This window comes from Phascolarctos cinereus, unplaced genomic scaffold (genome assembly GCF_003287225.1).
Source record: "Phascolarctos cinereus isolate Bilbo 61053 unplaced genomic scaffold, phaCin_HiC Scaffold_2;HRSCAF=192, whole genome shotgun sequence".
Classification (NCBI taxonomy): Eukaryota; Metazoa; Chordata; class Mammalia; order Diprotodontia; family Phascolarctidae; genus Phascolarctos; species Phascolarctos cinereus.
The window spans coordinates 31,617,968-31,634,973 of NW_027555625.1; positions in this window are offsets into that span (position 1 = coordinate 31,617,968).

A 17,006-nucleotide genomic window follows, 5' to 3' on the forward strand; every position below is an offset into this window, starting at 1 on the left:
ACATGCCAGGCACTGTGCTAAGTGTTTTACAATTATTCTTCACAACAACCCTGGGAGGTGGGTGCTATTATACCCATTTTACAGATGAGGAAGGTGAGGCAAACAGAGGGTTAAGTGATTACCCCTAGTCACACAACTAGTAAGGGTATGAGACTGGATTTGAACACACATTTTTCCTGAGAAGGAAATTATCCCTGAGTTCAGCTGTGACTTGGAGGTACAGAAAGACTGTGGGAGAGATCTAGGAGTGGCTAAACAGTCTCCAGAAACTGTGAGGTAATAGAATGCCAGGGACCTGGACTGCATGGGCAAGACAGAAAGGAGCCTAGCTAGGATTAAGGGTGGGAAGTGTCCAGAGCCCATAGGGAGGTAAAACAATGGAGGGCCAGGCTAGGTTAAGAGTAACAGAGATTGGCATAGCCCCAATGAAAGGCCAGTTGATGGGATTATAGGTTCAGACCAAAGCCAGAGATTTGGCCACGTGGGCAAGTCTAAAGTTTTTCCTTTGTGGGGTCTAGAACCCATCCTCATCATCCCCCACCTCAAACAAATGGGACCCAAATTATTTTGGGGTAAGGGGTGAAGGTCTTAGCTTCTGAAACCACTTCCTGCTGGCAAGGAGTGTAGAGCTGTCCCTGCCTCAAGGGGGCCCCAAAGAGTAGGTTGACTGGAACCTAGCACAGGCAGCATCCAGGGAATGATGGGGTGGGGTGGGGGGGACATTGGCTGGTACCCACTGTTTGCTACCAACTGTAGGTGAGTGGTTTTAGTCTGAAAGACATAAATATGACAGAAAAGACTGCAGGGACCAAATGATAGGATAAAACACCCTTAATTCTGTTTGGATTTAGATAATTCAGTTTTTCAGCCATAGAGTATCAAATCCACCTCACAGCCAGACTCAGAAATAGCCAAGTTGGTAACATTCCTTTTCAGAGGAACATAATGGGGAAACTGAGCCAGGAGGATCTCATCTTAGACTGAGGCTAAAATTGTCCTCTCAGCTTTTCCTGACTTCTCACCAGTATCACATTCTCTGAGTAGCTTGTGGCATTTCTCTCAGTTGGTGGATTATTGATTATCGATGGATTATGATCCATTAGACAGCTCAAAATAAAATCCCATGAACTTTTACCTCAAACAGGAAGTTTCACTAATAACAGCTCAGGAAAAACTTTTCCAGGATTTACATCTCAAATTTAAATTTGTCCTGGTGTAAAATGCCAATTGTTTCTATGTACTTGCAAATTCTCAGCAAGAGAAAACCCTAACAAGCTTTTTGGCAAGTTTACATGTTAAAACAATAACCAACAGTAGCTGAATTATTTTAGCGGTAACGAAATTATGAACAGTTGCTTGACATAAATGATACAGAAAGTTCAGCAGTTTGAAACTTCAAACAAACCCATTACTAATTAGGTGACTTTAGTTTTGTTAAACGCATTTACAAATTACTTTACGCAGAGAATCAACATCTCATCATTAATAGTTAAAACTGCAACTTTAAAAAGAGCATGCTTACCCAAGTTCAGAGGCTAGCTTCTTTACCTTGAGCAGGATGTGCTGTACCTGGGAGATGCTTCCAGACAAAGGTTGCCCCAGGGCCCAAGGCCATTGCCAGTGGGGACCATGCTGTAGCTGCTGCCCCTCCCCCTTCCTTCCTTTCCTCAGGTGGGAGAGCACAAAATCAAAAGTGAGGGGTAAAGGGTGAAACTCTCTTTTCCTATGAGAGGGTTTAAAAGATACTCTTTTGACTCAAGGGAAGGGAGTGACTAGGTTGTACAGAGGTTTTTCAAAACTCCTTAATAATTGATCACAAAACCTCCAGAATCTACTAAGATGTTATTAGCTGTTCTAAGTTTTCCTTGTAACCTCTATGAAGGAGGATGTAGGGGTTCAGAGGGAAAGGAATAATTAAGCCTCAGGGAACCAAAGAGCACCTACAGTTTTCCCAATTTTCTAGAGCCAAGAGAATTTACAGAATTGGGCATATGCTTCTGGATAGTGGTGTCCGTTCTTGTCCTCTATGCTGCAGAAGGTGTACCCAGGTCCATGGCTTCAAATGGAACCAGTGGACTAAGAACCTGAGAGTGTTAGGCCAAGTGCAAAACAGCCTCATAACTGTCTGCCTAAAAAGCACCTCCAAGCCTTGGTGGTTGGAGAATGACCCCAACTGCAGAGCAAGAAGGGGGGGGGGGAGGTTGGGGGGGGAGGCTTACATACCTTCCAGTCTTGACTGGAAAAGAAGTTGAGGTTAGGCAGTTTCCCCATATGGGCCACCAAAACGTTGAGGTTTAGGGGTTGAGGGGTGCTGGGACCCCAAGATCACAACACATGGGTCTTACCCAAAAGAATTTGACCCAAGCCTTCTTTCAGCCAAAGACAAGGTTTATTAAAGATCTGCCATAGTAGTCAGACTCTTAAGAAATCTGAGCATCTATAAGCTATTGGTTAGATTATAAGAATCTGAACAGTAGCTAGATTTTAAGAATCTGAGCCTCAGGCGGTGATTTTCAAATCTCCTCCCAGCAGTAAAAGATGAAGAATACCTTCTTTCCTTAATGCTCTCCTGATGTTTGAATCTCAGCAAATCTCTATTTAATTAGTCACTGGATGCCTTTTAGTAGAATATCAAACTGGTCCTTTTTCACCAGGTCATATGCTTTTTTGCAGCTTGGTGATGCCTCAGAATTTTTTTTAAATGTTACATGCAACAGTGTGCTACTAGGTAAGTCCATCCTTTCTCCTTTGAGAAGATGGGTTACCCTCTGTCCTATAAGAAAATATATAGTACTATCAACCTATGGGAACTGACCGAGTGATACTAATTCATGAGCAAATCTCCCTAGCCAAGGTTTCATTCCCAAAAACAGAAGAATATGTTAGAAGCTGGATCCCATGAGCACCTTTGTCTTCTTTTGCAGAAGAATATGAGCTGTTATTTGAATGGAGTGGGTACTGTAACTTTAGGAAATCTATCATGGCTAGATTATCATATATATATAATTTTTCCACTAAGCAAAGAAGAGATCCATAAGACCATCTATACATATACACACATATACATATATACACATATTCACATATACACTTGTATACACAAGGTGTATATGTATATGTTATGATACAATATAAACATGCATGTTTGTGTATACATATATGTATATATGTGTGTATTCATACATGGAATCACATCCATCTACATATATGGTGTTCTTGCTCTCTTCTTGAACACATTATCCAGCCTGAAGAACAAAAATACTGGTGGTAACCAATAATAAGAGCTGACCCATATAGAATTTTGAGGTTTGCAAATGCTTTTTGTAAGTGATCTTATGGCTTAGTTCAGCACATAGTAAGCTGTCCCTGAAGCCTGGAAAGACATGGATTCAAAGTCTAACTTTGTCAGATGATGACTGTGTCATTTGACCTACTCTAGGCAACTTCCTAAGACAAAAAGTCATAAGGAAGCTGCCAAGCCTGCATTGATAGAGGAAATTACCTCACCTGAGATGTCCTATACCAATTAAATCATAGATCCAGCTCTTATCTCTGATTGGAATATTAAAACAACCTTGTAAGGTAGGCACTACAGTTATGTTTATCCCTGTTTTTATTCCTTCACTGGGACCTGAGACTTCATCCTTGTAGGGAGTTCTAAGTGGAGAAGAAATTTCTTCAACCAAATTCTTTCAATCAAAGAAGTTCAACAACTCCTCTATAACTTATTGCCTTAGAGTTTTGCTTGGAGCATTGTAAAGGTTACCTTGGAAGGGTTCCCTTTCTTTGGAAGTTTTCATACAGATACCACACAACATTTGTTAGGAATGTTATAATAGGATTCTATCTATGAACAGGTTTGACTAGAAGCCTGCTGATAGCCTTTGTAACTTCCAAATTAAATGATTTTCTCAGAGGCTGCGTAATTTACCCATGGTCGTATAACTAATAGGTGTCAAACCAGGAATGAACTCAAGTCTATCTCACTCCAGTTCCACAACTCTTTCCACTACTCCATATTTTCTCTCTAAAGAAAATGTTAACAAAACATTACACTGGGCTAAGATACATTGAGGAGTGCTATTGAAGAAAAATAGAGGATGAACTATAATTATCTTATTGTAAATCCACACAGTTCAAATCGGGCATGTAAAGGTTACTCTCACTCTTTCCTCTCGTCCATGCACCTGAGATTATCAGCTTTTTTCTATAGAGATAGTTGGGTGTAGACTTGTGGTTTTAATAACAATAATAATATCATCTGTCATTTCTTCAGTTCAATAATATTTAGAAAGCACTTCATAGGCATCACATTTGAGACTCACAAAGATCTTATGATGTAGTTACTAACCAGTGGTATAAAATTCAACTAGAAATGGATCCCTGCTGACCTATATGTTGACTTAGAAAACAAAAATTGATGTGATATATATTTATATGTATGTGTGTGTGTGTGTGTGTGTGTGTGTATACATATATATAGTGAATAATTAGGCTTTCTTAGCTATATTTTGGAGTATGTGAAAGAGACTAACGTGGAGTAAGCCTAGAAAGATAAGCTGGAATCACATGAAGGGCTTTCAAAGTTAAACAAAAATATCTGTCTTTTTTTTTTTCACTAGGGGCAAGAGGGAACTACTGATGCTTCTTGAGCAGGTGATAGGTATGATCAAATGGGTGATTAAGGCATATTAATTTGGCAGCCATAATTTAGAGTTCAGAGTTCAGAGCAGGATAGAGTCTAAAGGAAGAAAGACAAATTAAGGGGTTATTGAAATAATTGAAGGATGAAATGTGCTAGTGATTAAGGGCCATCAACTAGGTCTGGATAGAGATGGTAGGTGGAGGAAATGGCCTAGATAAAAGAGTGTGGTTCAGGATCTGATCAAAGAGACTAAACAAGGTAGTGAAGAGGGTCAAAATAGAGTTCAAGTAGCAGATGGGCTCCGAGTCAGGAATAGCAGCACACAGTCATAGAAATTAAGATGGAGTCACAGAGCACTGTTTGAAGGCCCTGAGTGTCAATTTAGTATGCAGGGAAAGGTCATGCACCAACTGGCACACTGTCTGCCACCTCATAAGAATGAGATATTGGAAGAACCACAATCTCTCTACCATGCAGAGAGATAAATGTCATATTAAAAGAGGAAAAGAGCATGAACCATCCAAGAAACCCTCGTGTTTATTAAAAAAGAGTGAGTACCCCTGCTCAGAAAGTCAGGGGCAGCCATTGAAGTCTCCAGCCTAGTGTGTTCAAAGTGAGGGCTTTTTTAACCTCAGCCCTAAGCAGCATTTCATCAAATCATGTTAATGGAGGTAATATTGTTTAATGGTTAAAACTCCCAAATTTGCAGTGTTCCAGGGCTTTTATTCTTGTCCCAATCTGCTGATATCATATTCCTCTCTATGTGGCTTCCACAGTTTAAGCAAGCATGATTTTTTTTTCATGGAAATGATATGTACATATAAGAGAACTAAACAAGATGTTCTAAATGGAAATCATATTTTAATGTGCATTTCTTAATGTATTCTTTATTTCACTGGTGGAAGGAATACTTTGGAGATGGAAGTTGGAGTGAATTCTCATTTCACTTAATTTTCTGAATGATCAGGTCTCCCTAATCTGGTCATCTGCTTATTAGCCATTGAATATGGATGAAGACAGAATTGCTACGCATGGCAGGGAAATACTAGGCCAAATTGATGACTCTGTTGGAACCTCCATCTACTGCACCATCAAGTTATAGTCCTTTAAAGTGGTCCTTCTTCCCTGAGGCTGAAATCCCCTTCTGATTGGAGGAGAGACAAAGGTACACCATTTCCCTTTTAGGATGTTGGGGATCCAGGCACTCAACTAATGTGATAGTGCCTAGAACTCTGGTGGTGTTGAAATATTTAATGTGCTTCCCCATCTCATTACCAGAGCACCATGGAGCTCAGTAGTAATGCAATATTTTTTTTAATGATCTACAATCCAAAAGTCCTGTTAACAAGTTTATTTTTTTTAAGACAAAGCAACACACGATATCAATTCCCAAGTTTTTATGCAATCTTTTTTTTTTATTCTCTTCTTCTTATTTGCCAAGATAGCAACAACATCAACAGGAATAATGAAGTTCTTAAATACTTTTAGAATGGAGATGGAACAAAAAATCATTATCAGAGTAACATTGTTTAGGCTTTTCATACCACTTCTCTTTTCTGGATCCTCTCCTACCTATCTGACTCTTCCTCCCTCAGTCTCTTTTCCTGGACCATAATCCATGTGATGTCCTCTAGCAGTGGGTAGACCTCAAGGCTCTACCTTGCATCTTTTTGCTTTTCTTTCAGTACTCTCTTACTTGGTGACCTCACCAGCTCCCATGGGTTCACTTCCTATGCAGAGAACTCTAGAATCTATTTGTCTACCTCTAGTCTCTCTCCTTAGCTTAAGTCTTAAATCACCAACCATCTATTGGATGATTTGAATCAGACGCCCTGTAGACCTCTCATACTTAAAATATCCCAAATAGTTCTCATGGTCTTTCTCCTCAAACCCACCCCTCATACAATATTCCCTATTTCTGCTGAGGGCAGATTATCCTTTTAGTCATCTAGGCATATAACCTTAGTTAGTATCAGCTTCAAATCTCAGCCTTACTCATTTCACATATAATCATTGGCCTTACATTTTCCATATCATATTACCAATTGTATTTGTCACCTTCTCTTTACTCACATAGCCACCACCCAAGTTCAAGCCTTCATCACATTGAATCAAAACCATTATGGTCGCTTCTAATTTGTTTCCTTATGTCATATCTCTCTTTTTTTAAAAATCCATTCCTCCATCAAATTAACAATATGATTTTTCTAAGTCAAAATTCTGAGGGTGTCACTCCTTCAACTCAATAAATTCCAGTGTAATACCATGACCTCTTGGATCATGTACACATTCTGCTTAGCATCTAACACTTCATACCACCGGATCCCATCCTACTTTTCCTTTACTTTCTTTGACATAGGAAACCTTCCCTCCCTATTCAACTATATTGGAACATATGCTCTGGAGCTGAGTATGCACCCTGGCTCCTTCATTTCTGTGAGTCCATTTAGTAAAGGGGATGCACAAATAGACATTCTTATTGGCTTCTATGTGCCATCTCTTTCCTTACCCAAGATTCCCTTTACAAGAAGATAGCATCAAAGAAGTTTGGCTTTTGAGCACTATGAGTTGCCTGTTCCATAGATGTTAAAGGGAGAAATAACTTTCACTCTCACCCTTACCACTCTTCTGAATGTGTTTGGTTTGTGATGCAGAAATCTCCTTCTTGGACACAAATTGATTAATTGTTTGCATCTGTTTTCCCCACACAATAGTAGCTGCTTAATCAGCAATTATTGATTCATTAATGATCAAGGGTGGAGTTCAAATGAGTCAGTCAATCACTTTGTTCCACTTTTGCCTGAACAGCTTCTGTGGGTACCTGTAAGGTTATATAAGGTTATAAGTTATAACCATCCCAAGGATTCCACATGGAGCACAACCTTTCCACACTCCCCCAAAAGACTCCAGCCTCCATTTTGGAATTAAATGGTCTGCAGGGTCAAACTCACTGAATCTGACCTTGCCCCAGTTCCCAGACCCATGAATTGCCCAGGCTGACCTCAGATATTTTCACTCTCAGCCTCTGGCTATTTTGTAAATGTCTTAGACTCTCCCCTATAGAAATTCCCAAAATTTCCCCAAGAACTTTCACTTGTTATATAAAACAACTTACTTTGTGAAACTGTTAGACACCCCTCACCACTTCCACTTGTAGGCTGACCATTCCCTCTGCCTTAGTACCCTATATAAACCATGATTCCCAGCCCCAAACCTCAGATACCCCAGCACTTGCTGAGTGGCACCCCAAGCTGCAACTCGCCCTGATTAATGACAATTTTGCTATATTGCCTGTTTTCTCTTGAATTCTGGTTGACACTAGAATGCTGCCTCTCATCTTGCTAGTAGCCAGTGATTAGTAAAATAATGTATTCTGGTAGAAAGGGATATACATTTGAAGACAGAACAAATGTATGTAAAACCCAGATCTCCTATTTACTTACCATGTGGTTTTGGGTAAGTCTTTTATCTCTTTGGACCTATTTTCTCAATGTAAAAATAAGAGATTTGGAATAGAAGATCTCTAAGATCCTTTTCAACTTTAAATTTATGAGTCTAGATATTTGTTGAATTAAATTGAATTGAATTTACATCTCCTGAATCCCTTTTTGTAAAGGCATCTATCAATCCCAAGAAGTTGTATAAGCTAACAATATAAATAGAACAGAAAGACTTGGAGAATTCTATTGACCCAGAAGTATCTGACTAAGGAGGAATTAAGGGCATCTGGGGCACAGTCCTTTTCTTCGAGTGAAAACTTCAAAACTCATGATAAAACATTTCCTGGTGACCCTGGCAAAGCTTGGAAAAATCAGCAGAATTAATGAAGCTCATGGTAAAGCAGAAAGAGCCCTGACATAAGAGTTAGAAGACCGAGGTTCAAAACTGTGGTCTGGTACTTACTACAAGCATCATCTCTAGTGAGTCATTTAGCTTTCTGGAGTCCTAGTTTCCTTGTTTGTAAAATGATGGTATGAAACTAGGAGGATTCTGAGCCAATTTCAGCTCCAGATCTATGTGCCCATAATACTAGTGAAGTGAAATGACCAAAGGAATGAGCTGGGATGGGGCCAAATATTTATAAAAGCAGATGGAGATGCAGCTTAAAACTTAAATGCTGACTGCTCACAAAATATATAATTTTAAATGCCACAGGGATTTTTTTTTTAAATTGAAAGTGACACCAATTATTTTTGCTAATGGGGGTTATGGGAGTCCAGATCTGTGATTTAATTAGTGTGGGAAAATCCCAGAGTACAGTTTTCATCCACTAGTGCAGATCCTCCACTCCTATAATTTTTAATCTTATAAAACTGCATGGGATATTAAGATGTGAAGTGACTCATCTGTGGTCCTGGAACAATTGTAAGTATGAGTCAGTGATTGAATTAGTTCTTACTGATGCTAAGGCTGACCCCTTACTAAGGAAAATATATTCCATTATACCACAATTCTTCCTTTATTATAGATATAGAAAAGAAAACTATTGGTTAGAATACTTCTTTTCTAATGACTGCCTATAAAAGCAGGATGAAAAGCATGGTTCTGGAAGGATCTGAATGTCTACTGTTAATTTGACAACAGTGTATTTGTCATAAGACCTATCTGTTTCTCCACTATGGCATGTGGCCATAGGCTGGCTTGTTCCAATTCCTGAACATTTCCAATTCCCAGCTAACTCATTTGGTACAATTAGGGTCACATGTGTCAATTTGATTTGTTTGGTGGATTGTAAATTTTGTTCTATTTCATGCCTTCAGACTGTGCCCCTCTACTTGCCAGCTTTTGCTTGCAACCACGTGCCCTCAGTATTCAGAAGACCTAGGAAAGAGAATAAAAGTCCACTCCATGAAATTTGTCTCTCTTGAACACTGGATTTATACTCACTAACATCTGGGATCCTGGTTCAAATCTTCCCTTTGTCACTTACTCACTTAATGCTGAGGATAAGACTAACCACTTTGGGAGTCAGTTTCCTTATATATATAAAGGGAATCATATTCCCTATGGCAGAACTACCAAGACCCACAGCCTCAAAAGTTCAGAGTGCTGCCTGAGCCAGATTAAAATACAATTGAGAAATATTTAACAAAATAAACAAAAATACAATGCAACATAGATAATGCTAATTTTGGTTTTCAAGTCAACATATAGGTCAGCAGGGATCCATTTCTAGTTGAATTTTATACCACCAGTTAGTAACTACATCGCAAGATTTTTGTGAGTCTCAAATGTGATGCCTATGAAGTACTTTCTAAATAATATTGAACTGAATACATGGCAGATGATATTATTATTATTATTATTATTATTATTATTATTATTATTATTATTGAAACCACAAGTTTGCACCTAATTATCTCTATAAAAAAAAGCCAATAATCTCAGGCTACATGGATGAAAGGAAAAAGAGGAGGTAACCTTTATCTGATCAATTTGAACTGTGTGGATTTACAATAAGATAATTATAGTTCATCCCCCATTTTTCCTCAATAGCACCCCTCAAAGTGTTTTAGCCCAGTATAATGTTTTGTTAGCATCTTCTTTAGAGAGAAAATATTGGGTAGTGGAAAGAGTTGTTGAACTGGAGTGAGATAGATTTGAGTTCATTCCTGGTCTGACACATATTCGTTATATTACCATGGGTAAATAACTCAGCCTCTAAGAAAATCATTTAATTTGGAAGTTACAAAGGCTATCAGCAGGCTTCTACTCAAACTTGTTCATAGATAGAATCCCATTATAACATTCCTAACAAATAGCTGTCTGGTCTCTGTATGAAGACTTCCAAAGAAAGGGAACCCTTCCAAGTTAACCTTTTCGATGCTTTAAGCAAAACTCTAAGACAAGTTACAGAGGAGTTGTTGAACTTCCTTGTTTGAAAGAATTTTGTTGAAGAAATTTCTTCACTAACAACTCCCTACAAGGATGAAGTCTCAGATCCAAATGAATGGATTTGAATTCAGTTCTTCCTGACTCCAGGCCTGACACTTTATTTGTGACACTCAGCTGCCCAAGGCCTAAAAAGCCTTGAATCCTTACCTCAGCCTCAAATAATCCTCATCTTCAAATTCCCTTAATCCCTTCTTTCAAATCTCCATGAAAATGCCACTTCCTACAGGGATCCCAGGGGGAATCAACCTAGTTCCTAATGCTCTCCCTCTAATTTCAAAAATAACATTATGCATACTTTTCTTTAGCGTAATTATGATTTCATGTCCCCAAAAGTGTGGTCTTTTAAGGAAAGATTTATCCTATTCCACACACACACACCATTCAACATTTGACATAGTCCAATACACATGGTAGGTTGTTAATGAATGTTTCTTGAGTAAATGTATCTCCCTGGAAGAGGAGCCTACCACTGACCAACTATTTTTTCCCTAGGTGCTAGCCACCTCCAGAAATCAGGGTAGATTTTAGAACAACTTGAATCATCTTTAACTTTCAAACATTTTTTATTCCTTTTAATTCGGAACAATATTATTAAGTTCTTCTCATGTGCCAGGCACTGTGCTAAGAGTTGAGGACACAGAGACAAAAAAAGGCACACTTTGTACTCAGCAAGATGACATTTTATTGGGCACAAATAAGGAAAAAAAAAAATATATATATATAATATATATATATACATATATATATACATATATATACATATATATATATACATATATATACATATATATATACATATATACATATATATATACATATATATATATACATATATATATATATGTATATATATATATATATATATATATATGTATATATATATATATATATACACACAGAACTTTTTTAAGCCAGTTGTTTTTGGGGGTGAGGGGAGGAAGGAAGCAGTTATAACTAGGGACTCCTGGGAAGTAGCTTAGAGGAGGAGGTATTTGAACACCAAAAGGACAGAGGGAGGGCTTTCCTGGCATGAGGGAGTAGATTGTACAAAGGGACACAAGCAGGAAAGGGAATAAATTGTACAGGCAGCATCAAATAGATGAAATGTTGTGATTAATCATCCTTGAAATTTGGAATTCTGTGTCCATTGGTGATTTGACTTTATCTCTCTCTTGTGAGATCTCATACTATTTACATGGCAGGAATGATCACTGAACAGCATGGCTGAATTGATAATGTGCCCTGTCTTGTTCACTCCTTAGTAAGAAAGAAGAGAATTGGGAAACTTGGCATCCAAATGATGAAAAGTTGCCAACTCCTGGGGTAGTTCATTCTCTTGAAAGTTGTGATTTGAAAGGTGCAAAAATTGCTGGTTTTCTGAGGGTGTGCACAAAGACACATTCAGTTTTCCAAACATTTTTAGTTAAGTATACACATATTATTTAACCTATATACATACATACATACATACATATATGCATCTGTGTATATATATATATATATGTATATATATATATATATGTGTATATATATATATATATATATATGTGTGTATATATATATATATATATATATATATGCGTGTGTGTGTGTGTGCATATTACATAACATATCTATTATACATGTGGTATTTAAGATACAAATAAAACACTCTCCCTAATTTCAAGTAGTAATTTTGGCAAATCTTTTATCACAGTGGGCCTCTGTTACTTCATCTGGGCAATGAATGGTCCAAATAAATTATATCTGAAGAGAAGTGGGTTGAAGTAAGGTCAAATTAGCTCTTGAGAGCCAATTGTGGAATTTTAAGTGTGAGCATTTGAACCTCAGAAAATTGGCAAATGTTACAAATTAGGGCTTGTTTGATTCTTTTGTTAATTTTTAGGCTTAAGAAAGTGATAAAGGAAATGTTAATAATAGAGATTAAACTTAATTGCATAGGAGGATACCTTACTTTTTCAGAGATCCTATTGTTGAACATTTCCCAGTGCACCCCTGCCTCTAAAGTGCCTTCCGATGAAAAGAGAAAAAAAGACTTGTACACAAATTCCTTTAATGAAAACAAGAGTGACAGTAAATGAAATAGAAGGTCCAGGCAAAGAATTATGAGAAGTTTGACAAGGGAGAAATCATATTCTCTTGGGTAGAGTAGGGGGGCAAGAGAGTCACAGAGAAGGAAATACCTTAGGTGAGTCATGGATGATTGAAGGAAGGAGCTAGAGCAGATCAAGATTGAATGGGAAAGGGGCAGCTAGGTGGCACAATGAATAGAGCTCTGGCCTTGGAGTCAAGAGGACCTGAATTTAAATCCAGCCTCAGAACCTTAAAATTTACTAGCTGTGTGACCCTGGGCTAGTCACTTAACCCTGATTGTCTCACCAAAAAGAAAAAAAAAGATTGAAGGGGAAAGATAGATTCCAGTAATGTTTTCTCTCCATCAACAACTCATAGGTTTTTAATTTATTCATTTTTAATTGGTTTATATGGAGTCCTTCATGAGGCAAGTAGAATGGCCTGGGTAACATTTTCAGATCCATTCTTGCCTTAAGACTCATTCTTTCACATCTATCACATGGTATAGAAATTAATGGCCAGATGTCTTCATTTGCGGTATTGACTTATCTGCTGTGGGAGGGAAAAAAAAAAAAACCTTTGATGAATTATTCTCCCAGAATGGCTAAGTGATCTAGGGTTTGATATTCCCAAGGTACTAATAAGAATCATATTTAGTCCTATTCAAATCCCAAGAAAATATTTAATACAAAAGCAATGCACTGGTAATATCCATTTTTCTCGCCTCTGGTGCCATTGTTGTCAGCCAGAAACCTATGGTTTTGGTCTTAGCTTTGATGGAGAACCTTTGTCAGAACAATCAAGGACAAGCCTTATTCATTACTGTTGTTGCTAGGCAGATCAAGAAGTCACTTAATCAATCTATTATATAGTATAAGTTTTATGTTTTATATCACTAATAATCAACAACATGAAATTATATTATCTCTGAGGGTTTAATCTACACCTATAAAATCAATCAAGATGATAAAAGGTGGAAGTAGTCAACATTGGAAGAGTTGTGGAATGGCAGGCTCATTGACACTGTTGGGAGAATAATGAATTAGTCTAGTTTTTCCAGAAAACAATTTGGGATTATATGAAAATTGCCACTAAATCATTTCATATTCCTCACTCAGCAAGCAAATATACTCCTGGTCATATACACTGAGAAGATCAAATGTAGAGGAAAAAAAATGTTCTCTCTCTTTATAGATAGATAGATAGATAGATGGATAGATAGATAGATAGATATAGATATAGATATAGATATAGATATAGATATAGATATAGATATAGATATAGATATAGATATAGATATAGATATAGATATAGATATAGATATAGATACAGATACAGATATAGATATAGATATAGATATAGATATAGATATAGATATATAGATAGATATAGATAAATATATAGATAGATATAGATAAATATATAGATAGATATAGATAAATATATAGATATAGATATACACACACACATACACACACACGCACACACATATATATATATATATATACATATACTATATATATATAAAGGGGGGATAAAGATACATATATATACATACAGAGATATGAATGTATATGTATGTGTACACATGTATGTGTATTATGTATATATATATATATGTATGAATGCATATGTGTAGAAATATGTATATATATTATGTATGTGTGTGTGCGTGTGTAACACTTCTTGGGGGGGGTGCATCTAAAGGGTGTAGTGGTGGATAGAGTCTCAAGCCTGGAGTCAGAAAGACCTGAGTTCAAATCTGGTATCAGGTAGTTACTAACTGTGTGACCCTGGGCAAGTCACTTAACCTCTGTTTGGACCATTTTCCTCACTTGTAAAATGGGGGTAACAATAGCATCTATCTCCTAGAGTTGTGAGAATCAAAGAAAATAGTATTTGTAAAGTGCTAGACATAGTGCCCAGCACATAATAAGCACTATTTAAATGTTACTTATTATTATTGTGGTAACCAAAAGAAGAGTATGATAGATGAAGACTCCTAGGAATTGAGTTTAAATAAGAGTTCATCCACTTACTATCTGTATAAGTACCTATATAACATATAACCTGCATAACTGGTAACATTGGGCAACTTCCTTGCCCTCTTTGTACCTTACTTTCCAAATCTGAAAGATTAAGGCACTGCTCCAGATAGCCTCTAATTCTGTTCTGGACTTTCTTTCTCAATCTCTCTCTTTGTTATATTGTATTTTTCCTTGTTTTATTAAACACTTCTTAATTATATTTTTATCTGGTTTGGGCAGCACCAGAAGCAGTTTGACATGTCTGGTTTAGAGTTAAGTGGTGTGACCCTTGAGCAAGACAGATCATCTTGGCTATAGAAAACCAATAATACAACACCCCTCCTTCCTTTATTTTAGAGAGCTGGTTAATGGTATGCACTGAGTGTTGCATATGCTATTTGATGAGATCAGGGATGATGTTTGCTTTGGTTTGTTTGTTTCCATTTATGACAAGGGGCAGTTCTAAGAGAGAAAATTGGAAGAGACAGGTTTAAAAAGACTGAAAATTAAATGCTTTTAAAATAAAGTACCTATAAGCAAAATTAACATGTGGTTGGACACAGTTATGACGTTAATTCTGGATGTCAATGGTCCTGTTCTCAAATTGAGGATGTGATGATGGAGAATGATTTAGTCCAGCAGGACAGCAGAAGGCACAGGCAACCAGCAGCATGAAAGTGGTAGATAGGGAGTTAGACCAATAATATCAAACTCAAAATAAAAATGCATCAATTCTGCTGCATGTTGACTTAGAAATTTGCAAATTAGCATTCTGTTGCATTGCATTTTTATTTACTTTCTTAAACATTTCCCAATTACATTGTACTCTGGTTCAAATACAGGCCACAAATTTGACACCTCTATAGTAGACTATGGGAAATCAACCTTTATTTCATGATGAGCCAACTTCTCTTCTACAATTCAATAAATGTGTGATAATCAGTAATCCCAGAGCACATTGAAGTATTTCATAGTATAAATGGATTATGTCCAATTAATCAGTTATTGAAAACCTATTGTTACTATTCATCTATCTGTAGTGCCCCAAGCCAACAATGTTTATCTATGGATATAATCAGAGTCATGGAGACATGCTGCCTAACACTAGGCACTGAGCAAGGATACTTGAATGACAGAAGTAGAATGGAATATGTGAAGTACTTGGGGGTGCTTTATATAAAATCTCAGATCATGAGAAAACGAACAACATTCTCATGGAGGGATTTTGTTTGGTTGAGTAGAAAGGAATGCCATTCATCCTCCTCTGGATGATGAGGAAATTGACCTATAAGGACCTAAGAGGGACAATGAGATGGATTATTTAGAGAGCAATACTGAACTTTTGGCCTAAAAGTTTCTATCCTGATGCCTTCATATTGGACAAGGTCATGAATTTTGGTTGACTGGACTTATTATCTAAATTTAAAAGAAGTTCATTCATTCAAAAAGCATTCTCTGTCCACTATTTGATATGAACTATGCTTGATAAATAAATAAAAAGAGATTTTTACATGTAAAATAAGAGAAGGTAGAAGAAGACTATAAGAAGAAAGAGAAAGAAGAAAAATAAGGGGGAGGATAAGGACACAAAAAAGGAATAGGAAGAAGAGAGGAAGGAGATGAGAAACATCTTCAAATGTCAGCTATAACCATAAATGAAAGTGACTATTATTGTTGGTAACATAAAGATACTGAAGAGGTTAGTCACAGAATTGGATGGGATCTCAGAGACTGCCTGGTTTATTTTATTTTTATTTTTTACCAACGTTGAAATCTTGGTCACTGCTCTGTACTTTGCATACATGCCTCTTCCCTTTTGAAATGAAAACATTGATCCTTTTCAAACTCCTCACTTTACAGATGCTGAAGTCTTCCAAAATGGCAGGAAGCTAATTAATGATGCAGTTGGACCTAACACCTGAATCTCCTGACTCTCCATCCAGTACCTCTATCCCAATCCTTCAAAAGTGCAAACTGGTCCTTCAGTTGCTTTGAGCTTTGCTGGAAAGCAGAGTTCAATATGAGTTGATAACGTGAAGTGACAGAAACAAAAGCCTATATAATCTTGGGTTGTTGGATTATATGTATTTCCATGTAACACTTCATTTGTTGATGCCTTCCTTGTAGGAACAGTTCATTTGTTTAATATTAAACATGCCTCTGTCATGAACCTTCTTTGAAAGCCTATATAAACTTAGACATAGTTACTAGGAATAGTGAGGTAACGGTCCCCCTATTCTCTGCCCAGATAAGAATATATCTGGAGTACTCTGTTCAGATCTGGGTACTACAGTTTACCAAAGGCAATGAAAAAGTTGAGAACCTTCAGAGGAAAGCAAGCAGAATGATGAAGGGTTTGAGTTGAT